Source organism: Lissotriton helveticus, chromosome 4_1 (assembly GCF_964261635.1).
Source record: "Lissotriton helveticus chromosome 4_1, aLisHel1.1, whole genome shotgun sequence".
Lineage (NCBI taxonomy): Eukaryota > Metazoa > Chordata > Amphibia > Caudata > Salamandridae > Lissotriton > Lissotriton helveticus.
Window position 1 is genome coordinate 1238384774 of NC_136063.1, and position 22619 is coordinate 1238407392.

Sequence of the window (22619 nt, forward strand, 5' to 3'; positions counted from 1 at the left end):
GAGGATGTAAAAGAGACTAAAACACAGAGAGGCTGTAAAAGGGAGAGAGAGATAGTAACTTTGAGAGAGAGTGTAAGTGGAAGTGGAAGTGGAAGTGGAAGTAAATCAGAGAGAGGATGTAACAAGGAGTAAGTCAGACAGAGGGTGTAACACGAAGAGAAGAAGAGAATAAAAAAGTCAGTGAGAGAGGGTGTAAAACAGACAAAACATGTAATAGGGAGTAAGTCTGGGAGAGAATGTTACAAAGAGAAAGGTTGTTAGACAAAGTAAATCAGGAAGAGGATGTAAGAGAAAGTATGATTTACAAATTGCTGTAAAAAAGAGAGAGAGGGAATAAATTAGAGACAGGGTGTAAGAGAAAGTAAGTCAAATAGAGAGTGTAAGAGAGTGTAACACAGAGTCAGGATGTAAAAAGGAATAAGTCAGAGAGAGGGTGTTAGAAGGGGACAGTTGGAAAAATAGAGTAAGTCAGGAAGAGAATATAATAGAGACTAATACATTGTTGATAATGCTTGGTAAAGAAATGTTGGTGCATAAAGGAATTGTATTTTGTAAATGAGTGAGGTTTCAGTAGTGTAATGAAATGCTTATACATATGACCTGTGCTCTAAATTGTAAATGTTTTTAAAAAAAAGATTTGGGGCACATGAATTGGTTTTACATTATTGACAAGGATTAGATAGTATCTGCATGATTAAAAAAAATATATTAGCATATTTCACAATCATGTCACCTGTGTTTCCTCAGATTAGTAAGCAGATTGTGCAGTTGAGGTGAGGCCTGGCCAAGGGTACAGAGGAGATAAGTCCTGTGTGCAACAGTGCTGTGGACAGGACTTACCTCCTCTGCACCCCTGCACAAGCCTCACCTCATCTGCACAATCTACTTCCTATTCTGAGAAACACAGGTGACATGATTGTGAAAGGTTCAAATATATTTATTTAATCATGCAGACACAGTTTATTCCTTCACAAAAGTGTAAAAGCCATTCATTTGCCCCAAAATCGTTTTTTAAATAACATTTAATAAACAGTGCACAGGTCCTATGTACAAGCATTCAATTTCACTACTGAAACCTCACTATTTTACAAAATACAATTTCTCTATCTTGCAAATGTTGTTACCAAGCATTATCAAAAAACATGACACAAACCATCAGCAAAGAAGCTGAATGTGCTTCCTAATGTGAGGTAACACAGGTGACATAATTGTGAAAGGTTCAAATATATTTATTTAATCATGCAGACACTAATTAGTCCTTCTCAAAAATGTAAAAGTCATTCATTTGCCCCAAAATTGTTTTTTTAATAAGATTTAAAAAACAGAGCGCAGGTCATATGTACAAGCATTCCAGGTCACTACTGAAACCTCACTATTTCGAAAATACATTTCCTCTCTCTTGCAAACATTCCTACCAAGCATTATCAAAAAACATGACACAAAACAACAGCAAAGAAGCTTAATGTGCTTCCTAATCTGGGGTAACACAGGTGACATGATTGTGAAAGGTTCAAATATATTTATTTAATCACGCAGACACTATTTATTCCTTTTAAAAAATGTGAAAGCCATTCATTTGCCCCAAAATCGTTTTTTGAATAACATTTTAGAAAAAGAGCACAGGTCCTATGTACAAGCATTCAATTTCACTACTGAAACCTCACTATTTCACAAAATACAAATCCTCTATCTTGCAAATGTTGATACCCAGCATTATCAAAAAACATGACACAAACCATCAGCAAAGAAGCTCAATGTGCTTCCTAATCTGAGGTAACACAGGTGACATGATTGTGAAAGGTTCAAATATATTTTTTTAATCATGCAGACACAAATTATTCCTTCTCAAAAATGTAAAAGTCATTCATTTGCCCCAAAATCGTTTTTAATAAGATTTAAAAAACAGAGCGCATGTCCTATGTACAAGCATTCCAGGTGACTACTGAAACCTCACTATTTTACACAATACATTTCCTCTCTCTTGCAAACATTCCTACCAAGCATGTTCAAAAAACATGACACAAAACAACAGCAAAGAAGCTCAATGTGCTTCCTAATCTGAGGTGACACAGGTGACATGATTGTGAAAGGTTCAAATATATTTATTTAATCATGCAGACACTATTTATTCCTTCTCAAAAATGTGAAAGCCATTCATTTGCCCCAAAATCGTTTTTTGAATAACATTTTAGAAAAAGAGTGTAGGTCCTATGTACAAGCATTCAATTTCACTACTGAAACCTCACTATTTCACAAAATACAAATCCTCTATCTTGCAAATGTTGATACCACGCATTATCAAAAAATATGACACAAACCAACAGCAAAGAAGCTCAACGTGCTTCCTAATCTGAGGTAACACAGGTGACATGATTTTGAATGGTTCAAATATATTTATTTAATCATGCAGACACTATTTATTCCTTCTCAAAAATGTAAAAGCCATTCATTTGCCCCAAAATCGTTTTTTAAATAACATTTAATAAACAGTGCACAGGTCCTATGTACAAGCATTCAATTTCACTACTGAAACCTCACTATTTTACAAAATACAATTTCTCTATCTTGCAAATGTTGATACCAAGCATTATCAAAAAACATGACACAAACCAACAGCAAAGAAGCTGAATGTGCTTCCTAATTTGAGGTAACACAGGTGACATGATTGTGAAAGGTTCAAATATATTTATTTAATCATGCAGACACTAATTATTCCTTCTCAAAAATGTAAAAGCCATTCATTTGCCCCAAAATCGTTTTTTTAATAAGATTTAAGAAACAGAGCGCAGGTCCTATGTACAAGCATTCCAGGTCACTACTGAAACCTCACTATTTCACAAAATACATTTCCTCTCTCTTGCAAACATTCCTACCAAGCATTATCAAAAAACATGACACAAACCATCAGCAAAGAAGCTCAATGTGCTTCCTAATGTGAGGTAACACAGGTGACATAATTGTGAAAGGTTCAAATATATTTATTTAATCATGCAGACACTAATTATTCCTTCTCAAAAATGTAAAAGTCATTCATTTGCCCCAAAATTGTTTTTTTAATAAGATTTAAAAAACAGAGCGCAGGTCATATGTACAAGCATTCCAGGTCACTACTGAAACCTCACTATTTCGAAAATACATTTCCTCTCTCTTGCAAACATTCCTACCAAGCATTATCAAAAAACATGACACAAAACAACAGCAAAGAAGCTTAATGTGCTTCCTAATCTGAGGTAACACAGGTGACATGATTGTGAAAGGTTCAAATATATTTATTTAATCACGCAGACACTATTTATTCCTTTTAAAAAATGTGAAAGCCATTCATTTGCCCCAAAATCGTTTTTTGAATAACATTTTAGAAAAAGAGCACAGGTCCTATGTACAAGCATTCAATTTCACTACTGAAACCTCACTATTTCACAAAATACAAATCCTCTATCTTGCAAATGTTGATACCCAGCATTATCAAAAAACATGACACAAACCATCAGCAAAGAAGCTCAATGTGCTTCCTAATCTGAGGTAACACAGGGGACATGATTGTGAAAGGTTCAAATATATTTTTTTAATCATGCAGACACAAATTATTCCTTCTCAAAAATGTAAAAGTCATTCATTTGCCCCAAAATCGTTTTTAATAAGATTTAAAAAACAGAGCGCATGTCCTATGTACAAGCATTCCAGGTGACTACTGAAACCTCACTATTTTACACAATACATTTCCTCTCTCTTGCAAACATTCCTACCAAGCATGTTCAAAAAACATGACACAAAACAACAGCAAAGAAGCTCAATGTGCTTCCTAATCTGAGGTGACACAGGTTACATGATTGTGAAAGGTTCAAATATATTTATTTAATCATGCAGACACTATTTATTCCTTCTCAAAAATGTGAAACCCATTAATTTGCCCCAAAATCGTTTTTTGAATAACATTTTAGAAAAAGAGTGCAGGTCCTATGTACAAGCATTCAATTTCACTACTGAAACCTCACTATTTCACAAAATACAAATCCTCTATCTTGCAAATGTTGATACCAAGCATTATCAAAAAATATGACACAAACCAACAGCAAAGAAGCTCAACGTGCTTCCTAATCTGAGGTAACACAGGTGACATGATTGTGAAAGGTTCAAATATATTTTTTTAATCATGCAGACACAAATTATTCCTTCTCAAAAATGTAAAAGTCATTCATTTGCCCCAAAATCGTTCCTAATAAGATTTAAAAAACAGAGCGCATGTCCTATGTACAAGCATTCCAGGTGACTACTGAAACCTCACTATTTTACACAATACATTTCCTCTCTCTTGCAAACATTCCTACCAAGCATGTTCAAAAAACATGACACAAAACAACAGCAAAGAAGCTCAATGTGCTTCCTAATCTGAGGTGACACAGGTAACATGATTGTGAAAGGTTCAAATATATTTATTTAATCATGCAGACACTATTTATTCCTTCTCAAAAATGTGAAACCCATTAATTTGCCCCAAAATCGTTTTTTGAATAACATTTTAGAAAAAGAGTGCAGGTCCTATGTACAAGCATTCAATTTCACTACTGAAACCTCACTATTTCACAAAATACAAATCCTCTATCTTGCAAATGTTGATACCAAGCATTATCAAAAAATATGACACAAACCAACAGCAAAGAAGCTCAAAGTGCTTCCTAATCTGAGGTAACACAGGTGACATGATTGTGAAAGGTTCAAATATATTTTTTTAATCATGCAGACACAAATTATTCCTTCTCAAAAATGTAAAAGTCATTCATTTGCCCCAAAATCGTTTTTAATAAGATTTAAAAAACAGAGCGCATGTCCTATGTACAAGCATTCCAGGTGACTACTGAAACCTCACTATTTTACACAATACATTTCCTCTCTCTTGCAAACATTCCTACCAAGCATGTTCAAAAAACATGACACAAAACAACAGCAAAGAAGCTCAATGTGCTTCCTAATCTGAGGTGACACAGGTGACATGATTGTGAAAGGTTCAAATATATTTATTTAATCATGCAGACACTATTTATTCCTTCTCAAAAATGTGAAAGCCATTCATTTGCCCCAAAATCGTTTTTTGAATAACATTTTAGAAAAAGAGTGCAGGTCCTATGTACAAGCATTCAATTTCACTACTGAAACCTCACTATTTCACAAAATACAAATCCTCTATCTTGCAAATGTTGATACCACGCATTATCAAAAAATATGACACAAACCAACAGCAAAGAAGCTCAACGTGCTTCCTAATCTGAGGTAACACAGGTGACATGATTTTGAATGGTTCAAATATATTTATTTAATCATGCAGACACTATTTATTCCTTCTCAAAAATGTAAAAGCCATTCATTTGCCCCAAAATCGTTTTTTAAATAACATTTTAGAAACAAAACGCAGGTCATATGTACAAGCATTCCAGGTCACTACTGAAAATTCACATTTTTACAAAATACAATTCCTCTTTCCAGCAACAACTTTTTATCAAGCATGTTCAAAAACATGAAGAAAGTCACATTAAAAAACCACATTTTGATTCCAAATCTTTTCCATAGAGTATATAAGTCTCTATCTATATTAAATGAATCATTACTCACCTTTACAAATGCTTTGGGAGATTGAGAACAGTCTAAGACACACACACCAATATTTCTTTAGCAGAGCAAAAGGTATGTACTCCAGGCACTGCAACCATGAATGGCACAGAAAACCTCTAATTCTACACACATATCCCTCATGTTAACCAATTAAAACTCTTCCATCTCTATTTTCAAACCAACACCCTTCCCCCCGCAGCCCTTTCTACCTGTTACCATAGCAACTCCCTCCTCACTGACCTCTCAGGTTTAAAAGTTTATTCTACAATGTTGCAAATGAACTCAGCAAGGATGTTTGACCTCTCAATACACCAGCTTATCAGGTGCAATGTTTCTTTAAATGACTTTTTCTTAACCATTCAAATTACTTCTTTCACAGAACAGAACCATGCACCCTAACTTTCAGTTTTCAACTATCTGAATCCACCAATCTTTGCTTGTGATTCAAGAGCACTGAAACTCCACAGTTTTTTTTTTGCAAACTCCTACTGTTCCAACTGCCATTTTATTCCTACACTTCATATGACTGCACCAGAACCTCCTCTCACCATGTACTCTGTCTGGATTATTGGACATAACTACATCCACTGGGCTCAAAGGTATGCAGCTCTCAGACATTTTTACAACCTTGATTTACCAAATGTGCACATCAAGTGGATTGGCCACAGAGGATTGAGATGTCATCAATTGATACCATTGGTGAAAACTTTTCACCATCTGCCACACCCTGACCTTATAAGTGTGCACTGTGGTGGAAATGGCCTAGGCACTTTGACTGAGGTAGGTCTGGAAATGGTTTTAAAGGACACATTTGGGCAATTGATGACACTTTTTCCACAAACTGCCTTGGTATATTCCAATATATGCCGAAGACAGAAATGGAAGTGGTTCAACCAATTTTGTCCACAATTTGAGAAAGCACGGAAACATGTGAATAAATCTGTTTCTGCTTACATGAGAGACTATGGAATGGGTTCAATATACAACAATAACTTGCGTTACAACATGCAAGATATCTACAGAGGAGATGGTGTGCACTTCTCAGATGAAGGGAATAGAATATTCCTCCTTAATTTAAGACTGCATTGGAACGTACTTATAGGTACCTAAATCAGCCACAGACCCCAAAAGCTCTTTTCAGGGCTTCCCTACCTCTCATCACTCAAAATGATTACTTTACTCTAACTTTTTTCACTGTTTTTCACCAAAATACGCTCCCCGGTACGCGTACCGGGCGCTCCCCCCGCAAAAAAAAAAAAGAAATTGGCCTATATGGGCCTCCTAAGCCCCTTCAGAAAACCTAGGGGGTCAAGGGGTGTCTACCGTGCCCCCTTTTACCCATTCCCAACGTTGTTTGTCCTCCATCTTGTGTCTCAAATCTACCGAAACACAAGATGGAGGACTCCCGTAACGCTGCCAGTACGCGTACCGGGGCGCTCACCGGTAAGCGCTCCCAAAATTTTTAAAAGTTAATTTACATAAAAACCTCTGTAGAGATTTTCACCAAATATAGAATAGGCCCTACTACATACCAGTCCCTACCATTTTCCCAAATGTTGTCGAATTCCATTGAGCCATTTGGCCTGTAGCCCTGTCTAAATATCCTGAGGTAAATTACATGACTAAAACACATATGAAAGTGTTAAAATTTGCAACCAATGAAAATGTTACTTTCATTTTGTAATTTTTTGTGCTGACATTTCATTGGTTATAGACATGAATATATATTAAAAATGAGAGGGAAACACGGCCATTTTGACTAGTACTACCTGAGGTACATTTATAAAAGATTTCCTCTGAAAACATCAACTCCTTTCTGAAAGGTAAGTTGTTAATTTGTAAGGGTAACTATGTTCTGCACTTTAACTTAAATTGGAAAAACGTTTTCTGATAGTTTTTTACTGTCCCTCTGTTATAGTTATAGATTAAGATAGGCTTCTCTGTTATAGTTATGGATTGAGTTAGGCTTCTCTGGTATAATTATGAATTTACTTAGGCTTCATCACATGCACTTTTTTATATTTCTACTTCCTGCCTGATACCATACACTGTCCAAAGATAACTTCACTGTTAAAAACTCAGAAGTACCTGTCTGAACGTAAACCCAACAGTGCCCTAACTCTACTGATATAGTTATTTTTTATGTAATTTACAGCAAAAAAATGGAAGGTAAAGAGGATACCAATACAATTTCTTTTGAAATTATGGATAAGGACATTCTTAACGAAGACTGGGATTTCATGGATGAATCTGAGGATCAAGAACTAATTGACTGTCTTGAAGCAATTGAGTCATGTAATGAAAATTTGGAGGACATTCCGGATGATGTAATGTTACAAGTGTTATTAAATTATGAACAATCTCAACAATAAATGTATATTTAATAATTAAAAATAGTTTGAGACATTATTTATTTTTATATGTAATTCATGAAATAGTACCAAAATGATTATAATATAAACTGAGACTTACAGTATACTGTGCAACTTTTTTGTGTTACATAGTAAGTTTGCTCATAGTTACTTCCTTTCTCCCACTATATTATCTCCAATGTGTTTTTCACATCTCTTTTTCATCTCCTGCCTCCTTTCTCTCACTGTCTGTCTTTAATGCATCATATCACCGCCAATTTTGTGTAGATTCAGAAGAGAGTAAAATGTAATACTTGAAAACATCATAAGGGAGCAGGGTAGACTACCCATGATCCCCTAGGCCTTCTCAGGGAGTCCTTAAAGGATCTGTGTCTGCTTTCCTGACAGACTATGGTATGGATTCCATATACCACAATAACTTCTGTAACAACATGCAAGATATCTACAGAGGAGACGGTGTACATTGAATTTAAGACTCTGCATTGGTAACTACATGTTGGTACTTACATCACCCACACAACACAACAACTCTATTCAGAGCTACCCTACCTCTAAGCACTTAAAATTATTATTTTACTGTTTCACTTGGTTGTACCCATGGTACGCTCCCCGATACGCTCCCCGGTGCGCGTACCGGGCGCTCCCCCCGCCAAAATCGAAAAAAAATGTATTTATTTTTTGCCCCGCGGCAGCGTTTTATGGCCCCCACATCAAACCTAAGGGGTCAGGGGGGGTCTACCCTGCCCCCTTTTGGTCATTTCCCCCTTTGTTTTTGCCACCTCTTGTGTCTCGATCCTACCGAGACACAAGATGGCGGCCGCTCCGGACTGTTTGGAATGTTCAAAGACACCCGAAAGCCAATCAGCTTTCCGCTCGCGAACTCGCGTTACGCACTGGTATGTGCCCCGGTGCGCGCTTATATATATATTTTTTTTAACCTAAAATACTCAAAATCCACTGGAGCACATATCTTGAGACATAGCAAAGGCACATCGGGCTACCAGTCCCTACAATTTTGCCAAGTTTGGTGGAAATCCATTCAGCCGTTCGGGCTAAAAGTGAGTCCTAGGGCCCTATGGAAATTAACAATGGGAAAACATGTTTTGGGACCCCCTTTTATCTGGCCCCTGCTTGACGAATCCCCCCCAAACTTTCAGGGAAGGAGCAGAGCGGAGCGGGCCATGTTATTTGAGAAATTCGCGAAGATTCGTCCACCGGCGCCAAAGTTATTCCCAATAAAATGTTGCGGATTTCCTATGGAAAACAATCCTAACTATAACTACCTACTGGCGACCGACAGTAGGTAATATATATATATATACATATATATGAACCAAAAAATCTTCACCACCTCCGCCACCACAGCGAAATGAAGACACGGACCCCAGGCTGTATATAAATATCCTCCAAGTTTGTCCCAGAGCTCAAGGACGCCACTCCTGCGGGAGAGAGTTCACAGAACTTTATTTAAAAACCAGCACATCCAGTCTCAAAACATTTTATAGCCCCTGACGCGTTTCGGTGAACGTCACCTTAACCATAGGGCGGGGCACAGAGTCAAACCATGGCTGTACTGCAAACGTATTGTTCCGCTGTCATACATTCTCCAGTGAATAGCATGCTGAGGTTTGTAGTACCGATATTTCCCACAGTGGGTCCATGCGTTTTTCCAAACAACTCCAATATCCTTAAGAATGTTTATACCCTCCAGTAGGCCTTGAGAAACGATGTCCGGTTTCAATTAATTTCACTCTTGTGCCGCGACCGAGCTGCCTTTCCATTGCAGCCCCGCAGACCCATGTTCAGTAAGCCAGGCAGTGCAATCCTTCACGGCAGAGCCCGCCGCGTTATCACATCCTCCAAGTTTGCCCCAGAGCTCAAGGACGCCACTCCTGCAGGAGAGAGTTCACAGAACTTTATTTAAAAAACAGCACATCAAGTCTCAAAACATTTCATAGTCCCTGACGCGTTTAAGTGAACATCACCTTAATCATAGGGCGGGGCACAGAGTCAAACCATGGCTGAACTGCAAACGTATTGTTCCGCTGTTATGCATTCTCCAGTGAATAGCATGCTGGGGTTTGTAGTTCCGATAATTCCCACAGTAGGTCCATGCATTTTTCCAAACAACCTCAATGTTCTTAACAATGTTTGTACCCTCCAGTGGGCCTTGAGAAACGATGTCCGGTTTCAATCAATTTCACTCCTGTGCCGTGACCGGGCTGCCTTTCCATTGCAGCCCCGCAGACCCGTATTCAGTAAGCCAGGCAGTGCAATCCTTCACGGCCGAGGCCGCCGCATTATCACATCCTCCAAGTGTGCCCCAGAGCTCAAGGACACCACTCCTGCGGGAGAGAGTTCACAGAACTCTATTTAAAAACCAGCACATCCAGTCTCAAAACATTTTATAGTCCCTGATGCGATTCGTTGAACATCACCTTAATCATAGGGCGGGGCAAAGAGTCAAACCATGGCTGAACTGCAAACGTATTGTTCCGCTGTCATGCAATCGCCAGTGAATAGCATGCTGGGGTTTGTAGTTCCGATATTTCCCACAGGGGGTCCATGCGATTTTCCAAACAACTCCAATGTCCTCAACAATGTTTAATCCCTCCAGTGGGCCTTGAGAAACGATGTCCGGTTTCAATCAATTTCACTCCCATGCCACGACCGGGCTGCTTTTGCATTGCAGCCCCACAGACCCGTATTCAGTAAGCCAGGTGGTGCAATCCTTCGCGCCCGAGGCCGCCGCGTTATCACATCCTCCAAGTTTGCCCCAGAGCTCAAGGAAGCCACTCCTGTGGGAGAGAGTTCAGAGAACTTTATTTATAAAACAGCACATCCAGTCTCAAAACATTTTATAGTCCCTGAAAGTTTTCGGTGAACATCACCTTAATCATAGGGCGGGGCACAGAGTCAAACCATGGCTGAACTACAAACGTATTGTTCCGCTGTCATGCATTCTCCAGTGAATAGCATGCTGGGGTTTGTAGTTCCGATATTTCCCACAGTGGGTCCAAGCGTCTGTGAACTCTCTCCCGCATGTGAGAAGTTGGCCTGATGTATGATGTCTCCAGTTCTGGGGGCACTTTATATCCGTCCAAACAATCCCTAATGGTGATGGTTGTAAGTCAACCTTATAGACAAGCTATCCTAGGGGTAGCATTGACTAAGCAGCCTTAAAGGCTTAACTCAAGAGGGCATGTGAAGCCAGCTGTTTTACCATATGCAATCCTGTAATATCAAATGAAAGGACACCACACAAGTTATATATTATAAAAATATATGTATTTATTCTCAGAATAATCCCCTGTACTCTTTATGAGTATAGAAGCACAAGCGTTTAAACACAAGCACAATATAACATATGAAAGTTGCATAATTATGGATGACGCCGGTGGCCACTCAAACCATATATCAAAAAAGTGGTATAAGTATCACTATTCGATCAGTGGTAAGGCCTAGGGCCTTGGGAATCGCTGGGACTACACTGGACTAACAGCAGTTAGGATGGGAGTAGCCCGCGGGATTCGGGTGCAGCGCTAAAAGCACACGCATGCACCAATGCAAAGTCAATGGTGCGTAAAAGTTATCGAGTTACAGTTTTATGGGTCTTCCGACTGGACTAGAAGGACAAACCTTTAGACTTAGACACTAGAGGTGTAAACCACTACAGGAGCACCGGCGTTCAAGAGTTACCTCACCCACAGAAAGCAGGTGCACAGGTGCAAAAGCGTGTCGGGTTTCATCAAGAAGATCTATAGTGCCTGGAGATAAAGATGCCGCAGGCGTCCAGAAGAGAAGTGTCCGGTGTGATCCAAGGGTGGATCGAAGATGTAGAGTACCTGAAAGCAGAGGGGACAGAGTCTGGGTCACTAGCCAGTGACCAGGAAGGAACCAGGAAGGAACCAGGCAATGTCGGGCGCAATCAGGTGGTTGTCATGAAGCTTGTCTCCGCTGCCATGTGGACTCTGGGACACCGAGGATGTCCAGGAGTAGATCACAAGGCTGTCCCATGGAGGCTCTCGCTGTCGGCAGTGTCGGCTTCTGGATCAGAGTTAACAAGCTTTGGCAAGGGCAGCCCACGCAGGATTCGAAGATCGCTTCTTGCTCGGACCAGCAAGGTCAGAGCGGGTGCTCCTTTTCAGGGGAGCGAGGGCCAATCTGAAGAAACCAGACTAGCAGAGCAAATTCAAAGGTTCCTCGGTACTGGGGCCACTAGCCAATGGGCAAGAGACCGGACCAATGCATCGAGCAGGAAAATGCAGCACGCAGCACTCAATGAGTGTGGAGGGGTGAGCTTCGGTGCAAAAGCTGCTCAGGGCTGGAGTTTCTCAAACTCCAATGCACAGCTTCGAGGAAGCCTCGGATGCTGCACGGTCAGCACTTCATAGTTTTTCCAAGATGGCCGCCCCACGCTTCAGGTCGCCTCCACGGGTCTCAGCTTTGCAGGGACTGTGGATCTGGCTGTTAGAAAGCAGGCACGCTGGGTCTTGTTGATCTCTGTCGCTGGAGTTCTGGCAGGAACTGCAACAAATCAAACTGTGAGGTGCTGGATGGTGCCTGTTTGCACAGGGTGGTCACTCCTTGACCACAAGGGAGATTCTTCAGTTTTCCACGTCGAGTGGGATGTCGAAGGGTCCAGAGTTTTGTTTCATAAGTTTCAGTCAGGATAATCTGATGTGCATCTGCACAGCTCCTACCTTTATTCCAAATCAAGGGGCGGGATTACCTACTAGGTCCCTCCTATGGGTGGGACCCAGGAATGCCAGGACTGGGGCTGGAGTGCCCCAGAACCGGTTTGACTGGATTTTGCCTGGGACACCTTGTGCGCCCCAGGCAGTGTCTAGTTTCTTTCAACCCTCCCTGCTCCAATCCACTATCTCTTGTCTGGGGTGGTGTAGCACCTCCCTGTGACAGGAAACCCTTTGTCCAGGCCTCCTCTGCCAAGTTTCGGTCAGCAGCAGGAGGTCAGACTTGTGTCGGGGCAGCAGCATCCATTTTGTGATGCTGAGGCTCTGGTTAGGATTAACCGCGTTTTAAGTAAAATAACATGTCTTCTCCCTCTAGAAGGGTGGAATGCTACCCCCGTCGCCAGGACTGGCGAGGGGGTAGTATTCCAAAGTGTATGACACCAAACACGACATGTTTTGATAAAGCCAAACCAAAGTTAGCAATAACCGTGAGTATTATAATGCACTTAAGAGTATATTGTATGGCAGTATCACTAGAACAGCTATAAGGAAATGGTTCCGAAAGCTGCAGACAGGCTCAGCTCATGCCAGACCACCATCTCACATAAAACCAAGCATTCTGCCTCCAGGATTGTTAAGGCCTGCCACAGGAGTGACTTATAGGTATATATGTGTCCAGATATAGGTTTAGATATAGGTATACTATATCTAAGCAAGGGGTGATTACACCACCTTGCCCCAGCTGAGTGATCAGCCAGTTGTGTTGATTTAAACACCAGGCAGGGGTGGCAAAAGATATGCTGCAGCCCCTGATAGGCCTTGGATGCACCTATGCCCTGGGCACCTATAGTGCACTGTACAGGGTCTGATAAGGTGTCCAGTACCAATTTAGTTATGCACCTAGGGTACATGGAGTCCATTTTAAGAGAAAGCAGATAGCCTGGGCCCTGATTAGCAGGATCCCAGGCCAACTAAGTCAAAAACCAGCTAAACACTAGGTAAAAAATCTGGGGTAACCATAGTCGGGTATCCACCTTCCTACATAACGCCCACAAACGAAAGGAGATAAGGCTATCCTTGACCAGGTAAGCCTATATTGCCTAAGTGGCCATATAAGGAATTACCTGCACTAGCATGGTTACCCCCTGTCTCACGGTCCACTAAGCAATCCCTCACCCTAGGGGTATCAGAGTGTCTCCACCATAGGGAATCACTACCTGTGGTGTGTTTTGGCAAAGCAAAAGGCTGGTGTTGAGATGGAGTACTGAAGTGAGGCTCCATTAATGTAGGGCTCAGCTTCCTCCAATCATCTTCCACCATGTGTGCCTTTCTTTCCTTGACTGAGTTGCACTGTGCTCTCAGGGTCAACCTCTGGCTACCTAAAGCTGGAGGCTGGGTCCCTTCTGTTGGCTTACTGGAGGGACAGGTCAGGTTTGGGGCCTTGGGGTCCCAGGTTTGGCTGTGCCCAACAGTGTCCATTTGGGGGAGGTCCCTAACTAGTGGTAAGGGGGATCCCTCAGGAATTTTTTAAGTTTTCACCTTGCTAGGGGTGCTAGCTTTGGTGCCCCTAATCTGCTGATGGGGGTGTTTAATTTGACAGGGGGGCCCATTGGGGCTCACTGACCTCCTTGACCTCTGTAGCCCTGGGCTGACTGAGGCAGGGTAGAGAGGGGCAGGATACCTGCTCCAGGTTGGGTCCCACCTTGGAAGGGTCCACTGACATCAGAGGCTCTGCCAGGCTAGGCCTGACCACCTCTGGGGCAGTTTCTTCACAAGAGGTAAGATCAGTTCCCTGAGGAGGCTGATCCTTTCCTAATGTCCGGTGGGAGGGAGATTTCTCTTCCTCCTCAATGCTCTCTGTTTGTGTGGAGTGATCCATAGTTTCAGGCTTCACAACACAGGAATCAGTTTGAGTTTGGGCTGTGTCCATCACAGCCCCACCAACCTTTTCAGGAAGGGACTCAGTTTGGGTATGGGCTGTCACTATAACAGCTCTGCTAACTTGTTCAGGAAGGGATTCTGTTGAAGATGGGGCTGAGTCTTGCACAGCCCTGCCAACCTTTTCAGGAAGGACAACTTGGATTGGGGCTGTGGCCATCACAGCCCCACTAACCTTTCCATGGAGATTTACCATTTTAGAATGGGTTTCTTGTTCAACCTCAGCCCAGGCTGAGATTTCTAAATCATTCCCAAGTAGACAATCTACAGGCAAGTTTGGGGACACTGCCACTCTCTTTGGGCCAGTGACACCTCCCCAGCTGAGATTTACCACTGCCATGGGATGATTTTTCTGCACTCCATCAATGTTTGTCACCTGGTATGTGGCACCAGGTAAAAGTTGCCTTGAGGGGACCATAGTGATACTAGCCCCTGTGTCTAAGTAGGCCTCAACTTTTTTACCATTGATGAGGGGCTCCTGTCTGTACTTGCTCAAAGTGTTTGGGCAAGCAGTGAAGTTGGCAAACCCCATGCCATTTTCACAGACAAGAGTAGCTGTAGTAGGGGACCTGGTTAGGCCAGAGTCCACCTGAGCTCCAAAGGTAATCCCAGCTAAATTCTTGGGGGTGCTCCCACCACCAGGGGGATTACTGCTGACAGTAACAGGAGGTGTTGGAGCTTTACTTGGAGGAATATTTTCTTTATTGCTATTCTTTGGACAACAGCTGTCTGTTTTCCAGTGGCCAGGCTGTTTACAGTCATGGCAGTAAGGTTTCTTCTGGGTAGAGGAGTTGTTTTGGGACCCACCCCTATTCTTGGAGTTTTGGGGCCCTGTGGGAGACTTGTCTTTAGATTTATCCCCACCCTTCTCTTGAGCCTTGGAAGTATCCTTCTTTTGGTCATTACCCCAATTCTTAGGCCTATTCCTGGTTCTGACCCACTTATCTGCCCTCTTACCCAATTCTTGTCGTGAAGCTTGTCTCTGCTGCCACGTGGACTATGGGGCACCGAGGATGTCCAGGAGTGTATCACAAGCTGTCCCACAGAGGCTCTCGCTGTTGGCGGTGTCGGCTTCTGGATAGGAGTTAACAAGCCTTGGCAAGGGCAACCCACGCAGGATTCAAAGATCGCTTCTTACTCGGACCAGCGAGGTCAGAGCGGGTGCTCCTTTTCAGGGGAGCGAGGGCCAGTCTGAAGAAACCAGACTAGCAGAGCAAATTCAAAGGTTCGTCGGTACTGGGGCCACTAGCCAATGGGCAAGCAACCGGACCAATGCATCGAGCAGGAAAATGCAAAAGGGCCCCACGCAGCACTCAATGAGTGTGGAGGGGTGAGCTTTGGTGCAAAAGCTGCTCGGGGCTGGAGCTTTTCAAACTCTAATGCACAGCTTCGAGGGAGCCTTGGATGCTGCACGGTCAGCATTTTGTAGTTTTTCCAAGATGGCCGGCCCCACGCTTCAGGTCGCATCCACGGGTCTCAGCTTTGCAGGCACTGTGGATCGGGCTGTTACAAGGCCGGCACACTGGGTCTTGTTGATCTCTGTCACTCGAGTTTCAGCGGGAACTGCAACAAAGCAAACAGTGAGGTGCTGGATGGTGCCTGTTTGCGCAGGGTGGTCACTCCTTGACCACAAGGGAGATTCTTAAGTCTTCCACGTCGAGTGGGATGTCGAAGGGTCCGGAGTTTCATTTCATAAGTTTCAGTCAGGATAATCTGATGTGCATCTGCACAGCTCCTACCTTTATTCCAAATCAAGGGGCTGGATTACCTGCTAGGTCCCTCCTATGGATTGGACCCAGGAAGGGGTGGTTACACCCCTTTCCCTTTATCCAGTTTCGCGCCAGGACTGGGGCTGGAGTGCCCCAGAACCGGTTTGACTGGATTTTGCCTGGGACACCTTGTGCGTCCCAGGCAGTGTCTAGTGTCTTTCAATCCTCCCTGCTCCAATCCACTTTCTCCTGTCTGGGGTGGTGTAGCACCTCCCTGTGACAGGAAACCCTTTGTCCAGGCCTCTCCTGCCAAGTTTCGGCCAGCAGCAGGAGGTCAGACTTGTGTTGGGGCAGCAGCATCCATTTTGTGATGCTGAGGCTCTGGTTAGGATTAACCGCGTTTTAAGTAAAGTAACATGTCTTCTCCCTCCAGAAGGGTGGAATGCTACCCCCGTCGCCAGGACTGGCGAGGGGGTAGTATTCCAAAGTGTATGACACCAAACTCGACATGTTTTGATAAAGCCAAACCAAATTTAGCAATAACCGCAAGGATTATAATGCACATAAGAGTATATGGTATGGCAGTATCACTAGAACAGCTATAAGGAAATGGTCCCGAAAGCTGCAGATGGGCTCAGCTCGTACCAGAGCACCATCTCACATAAAACCAAGCACTCTGCCTCCAGGATTGTTAAGGCCTGCCATAGGAGTGACTTATAGGTATATATGTGTCCAGATATAGGTTTAGATATAGGTATACTATATCTAAGCAAGGGGTGATTACACCACCTTGCCCCAGCTGAGTGATCAGCCAGTTGTGTCGATTTAAGTACCAGCCAGGGGTGGCAAAAGATATGCTGCAGCCCCTGATAGGCCTTGGATGCACCTATGCCCTGGGCACCTATAGTGCACTGTACAGGGTCTGATAAGGTGTCCAGTACCAATTTAGTTATGCACCTAGGGTACATGGAGTCCATTTTAAGAGAAAGCAGATAGCCTGGGGCCCTGATTAGCAGGATCCCAGGTCAACTAAGTCAAAAACCAGCTAAACACTAGGCAAACAAATTTGGGTAACCATAGTCAGGTATCCACCTTCCTACATAACCCCCCCCCCCCCCCCAAATGAAAGGAGATAAGGCTATCCTTGACCAGGTAAGCCTATATTGCCTAAGTGGCCATATAAGGAAGTACCTGCACTAGCATGGTTACCCCCTGTCTCATGGTCCACTAAGCAATCCCTCACGCTAGGGGTATCAGAGGGTCTCCACCATAGGGAATCACTACCTGTGGTGTATTTTGGCAAAGCAAAAGGCTGGTGTTGAGATGGAGTACTGAAGTGAGGCTCCACTAATGTAGGGCTCAGCTTCCTCCAATCATCTTCCACCATGTGTGCCTTTCTTTCCTTGACTGAGTTGTACTGTGCTCTCAGGGTCAACCTCTGGCTACCTAAAGCTGGAGGCTGGGTCCCTTCTGTTGGCTTACTGGAGGGACAGGTCAGGTTTGGGGCCTTGGGGTCCCAGGTTTGGCTGTGCCCAACAGTGTCCATTTGGGGGAGGTCCCAAACTAGTGGTAAGGGGGATCCCTGAGGAATTTTTAAAGTTTTCACCTTGCTAGAGCTGCTAGCTTTGGTGCCCCTAATCTGCTGATGGGGGTGTTTAATTTGACAGGTGGCCCTTTGGGGCTCACTGACCTCCTTGAACTCTGTAGCCCTGGGCTGACTGAGGCAGGGTAGAGAGGGGCAGGTTACCTGCTCCAGACTGGGTCCCACCTTGGAAAGGTCCACTGATATCAGAGGCTCTGCCAGGCTAGGCCTGACCACCTCTGGGGCAGTTTCTTCACAAGGGGTTAGATCAGTTCCCTGACGAGGCTGATCCTTTCCTAATATCTGGTGGGAGGGAGATTTATCTTCCTCCTCAATGCTCTCTGTTTGTGTGAAGTGATCCATAGTTTCAGGCTTTACAACACAGGAATCAGTTTGAGTTTGGGCTGTGGCCATCACAGCCCCACCAACCTTTTCAGGAAGGGACTCAGTTTGGGTATGGGCTGTCACTATAACAGCTCTGCTAACTTGTTCAGGAAGGGATTCTGCTGAAGATGGGGCTGAGTCTTGCACAGCCCTACCAACCTTTTCAGGAAGGACATCTTGGATTGGGGGTGTGGCCATCACAGCCCCACTAACCTTTCCATGGAGATTTACCATTTTAGAATGGGTTTCTTGTTCAACCTCAGCCCAGGCTGAGATTTCTAAATCATTCCCAAGTAGACAATCTACAGGCAAGTTTGGGGACACTGCCACTCTCTTTGAGCCAGTGACACCTCCCCAGCTGAGATTTACCACTGCCATGGGATTTATCTGCACTCCATCAATGTTTGTCACCTGGTATGTGGCACCAGGTAAAAGTTGCCTTGAGGGGACTAGATTCTCAGTCACCATAGTGATACTAGCCCCTGTGTCTCTGTAGGCCTCAATGTTTTGACCATTGATGAGGGGCTCCTGTCTGTACTTGCTCAAAGTGTTTGGGCAAGCAGTGAAGTTGGCAAACCGCATGCCATTTTCACAGACAAGAGTAGCTGTAGTAGGGGACCTGGTTAGGCCAGAGTCCACCTGAGCTCCAAAAGTAAACCCAGCCAAATTCTTGGGGGTGCTCCCACCACCTGGGGGATTACTGCTAACAGTAACAGGAGGTGTTGGAGCTTTACTTGGAGGAATATTTTCTTTATTGCTATTCTTTGGACAACAGCTATATGTTTTCCAGTGGCCAGGCTGTGTACAGTCATGGCAGTAAGGTTTCTTCTGGGTAGAGGAGTTGTTTTGGGACCCACCCCTATTCTTGGAGTTTTGGGGCCCTGTGGGAGACTTGTCTTTAGATTTATCCCCACCCTTCTCTTGAACCTTGGAAGTATCCTTCTTTTGGTCATTACCCCGATTCTTAGGCCTAATCCTGGTTCTGACCCACTTATCTGCCCTCTTACCCAATTCTTGGGGAGAGGCCAGATCTGAGTCCACCAGGTGCTGGTGCAAAAGCTGGTTTTGACAATTACTTAGGATCTGCTCCCTCATAATCAAATTATACAATCCTGTATAGTCATGTACTTTGCGTCCCTGCAACCAATCCTCCAGAGCCTTAGTAGCACAATCTACAAAATCAGTCCAGTCCTAAGTCTGAGCTTTTTGGGTATCTCTGAACAACAACCTGTATTGCTCAGTGGTTAGGCCAAACCCATCAATAAGAGCACTCTTCAGGACAGTGTACTTTTTAGCATCATCAGGTCTATCAGTGAGGAGCTTATCTCTCCCTTTCTCAGAAAAGAAGTACCATAAGATTGCTGCCCACTGTTCTTCAGGAACCTGCTGTACCATGCAGGCTCTCTCCAGAGCAATCAACCATTTGTGGATGTCGTCTCCTTCCTTGTAGGGGGGCACAATCTTTGTCAGGTTTCTATTATCATAGGACCTGTCTTTCTCTCTAGGAATATTGCTGCCACCAGTGAGTATTTCCCCACACAGTCTTTGTTCCCTTGCTAAAGCAAGTTTAGCTTGGGCCAGGGCTACCTCCTCTCTCTCTATCTGGAGTTTGACAGCTCTCATCCTGGCCTTATGCTCTTTTCTCTGGGGGGAAGTCATTCCCCTTTGATAGTCCCTTGAGGCACTAGAAAGGTGAGAATCCCTGGAAAGGGATCTCTCCCTTCTATTGCCTGGAAGAATTATGTTATGTACTCTGGGGAGATGCTGGCTCTCTCTATTTCCATGTAGGTCAAAGTTGACTTGGCTAAGCCTCCCAACTGGTACCTGGTTATCCCTCTGATCATGATCTGACTCTTCACCTTCTGATTCAGGGTCTACCTCCTCATCTTCTACTTCTGGGGGGGTGTTCTCATCATCTGGGGGATTCACTCCTGCTCCTGACCCAGAGGGAACTATTCTAGCTTTCTCAAGATCATCCTTTTCCAGGATGGCTATCAGGATAGGAATGGTAAGGTTGTGACCCTTTCTCAGCCCCCTTGCAGTGCACAGGGCACCCAAGTCCTTATGGCTGAGTTTGTCATAGCTGGAGGGTGCCTTGCCCAGGTCACCTTCCACAGGCAGAGTAATGGGTTGCTCACCCGTGCCAGACATGACTCTAGTGAGGTGTAAGTGATGCACTTACCTACACTAAGTGTTTTCCTACTGTACCTTGCTAGTGAGTTGTAGGCAGGGTGCGCTAAGCCCTTTTATCTACAACTACTAAGTTCAGTAGAACTTAAATATGCTAAGCTTGTTTATATGTACCTATGGTACTTAATGTGATCTTTCAATTTGATAAAAAGATTGCAATGGTAAAACAACAGCAAGCTCAAATCCGCACCGCTGCACACCAATGTGAGAAGTTGGCCTGATGTATGATGTCTCCTGTTCTGGGGGCACCTTATATCCGTCCAAACAATCCCTTATGGTGATGGTTGTAAGTCAACCTTATAGACAAGCTATCCTAGGGGTAGCATGGACTTAGCAGCCTTAAAGGCTTAACTCAAGAGGGCATGTGAAGCCAGCTGTTTTACCATATGCAATCCTGTAATATCAAATGAAAGGACACCACACAAGTTATATATTATAAAAATATATGTATTTATTCTCAGAATAATCCCCTGTACTCTTTATGAGTATAGAAGCACAAGCGTGTAAACAAAAGCACAATATAACATATGAAAGTTGCACAATTATGGATGAGGCCGGTGGCCACTCAAACCATATATCAAAAAAGTGGTATAAGTATCACTATTCGATCAGTGGTAAGGCCTAGGGCCTCGGGAATCGCAGGGACTACACTGGACTAACAGCAATTAGGACGGGAGTAGCCCACGGGATTCGGGTGCAGCGCTAAAAGCACACGCATGCACCAATGCAAAGTCAATGGTGCGTAAAAGTTATCGAGTTACAGTTTTAAGGGTCTTCTGACTGGACTAGAAGGACAAAACTTTAGACTTAGACACTAGAGGTGTAAACCACTACAGGAGCACCGGTGTTCAAGAGTTACCTCACCCACAGGAAGCGGGTGCACAGGTGCAAAAGCGTGTCAGGTTTCGTCACGAAGATCTATGGTGCCTGGAGATGAAGATGTTGCAGGCGTCCAGAAGAGAAGTGTCCGGTGTGATCCAAGGGTGGATCGAAGATGTAGAGTACCTGAAAGCAGAGGGGACAGAGTCTGGGTCACTAGCCAGTGACCAGGAAGGAACCAGGAAGGAACCAGGCAATGTCGGGCGCAATCAGGTGTTTGTTGTGAAGCTTGTCTCCGCTGCCACGTGGACTCTGGGGCACCGAGGCTGTCCAGGAGTGGATCACAAACTGTCCCACAGTAGCTCTCGCTGTCAGCGGTGTCGGCTTCCGGATTGGAGTTAACAAGCCTTGACAAGGGCAACCCAAGCAGGATTCAAAGATTGCTTCTTACTCGGACCAGCAAGGTCAGAGCGGGTGCTCCTTTTCAAGGGAGTGAGGGCCAGTCTGGAGCAACCAGACTAGCAGAGCAAATTCAAAGGTTCGTCGGTACTGGGGCCACTAGCCAACGGGCAAGTGACCGAAACAATGTGTCAAGCAGGAAAATGCAAAAGGGCCCCACGCAGCACTCAATGAGTGTGGAGAGGTGAGCTTCGCTGCAAAAACTGCTCGGGCTAGAGCTTCTCAAACTCTAATGCACAGCTTTGAGGGAGCCTTGGTTGCTGCACGGTCAGCACTTTGTAGTTTTTCCAAGATGGCCGGCCCCACGCTTCAGGTCGCCTCCACGGGTTTCAGCTTTGCAGGGACTGTGGATCAAGCTGTAGGAAGGCAGTCACGCTGGGTCTTGTTGATCTCTGTTGCTCGAGTTCCGGCGGGAACTGCAACAAAGCAAACAGTGAGGTGCTGGATGGTGCCTGTTTGCACAGGGTGGTCACTCCTTGACCACAAGGGAGATTCAGTCAGGATAATCTGATGTGCATCCTACCTTTATTCCAAATCAAGGGGCTGGATTACCTGCTAGGTCCCTCCTATGGGTGGGACCCAAGAAGGGGGTGGTTACACCCCTTTCCCTTTGTCCAGTTTTGCGCCAGGACTGGGGCTGGAGTGCCCCAGAACCGGTTTGACTGGATTTTGCCTGGGACACCTTGTGCGCCCCAGGCAGTGTCTAGTTTCTTTCAACCCTCCCTGCTCCAATCCACTATCTCCTGTCTGGGGTGTTGTAGCACCTCCCAGTGACAGGAAACCCTTTGTCCAGGCCTCCTATGCCAAGTTTCAGTCAGCAGCAGGAGGTCAGACTTGTTTCGGGGCAGCAGCATCCATTTTGTGA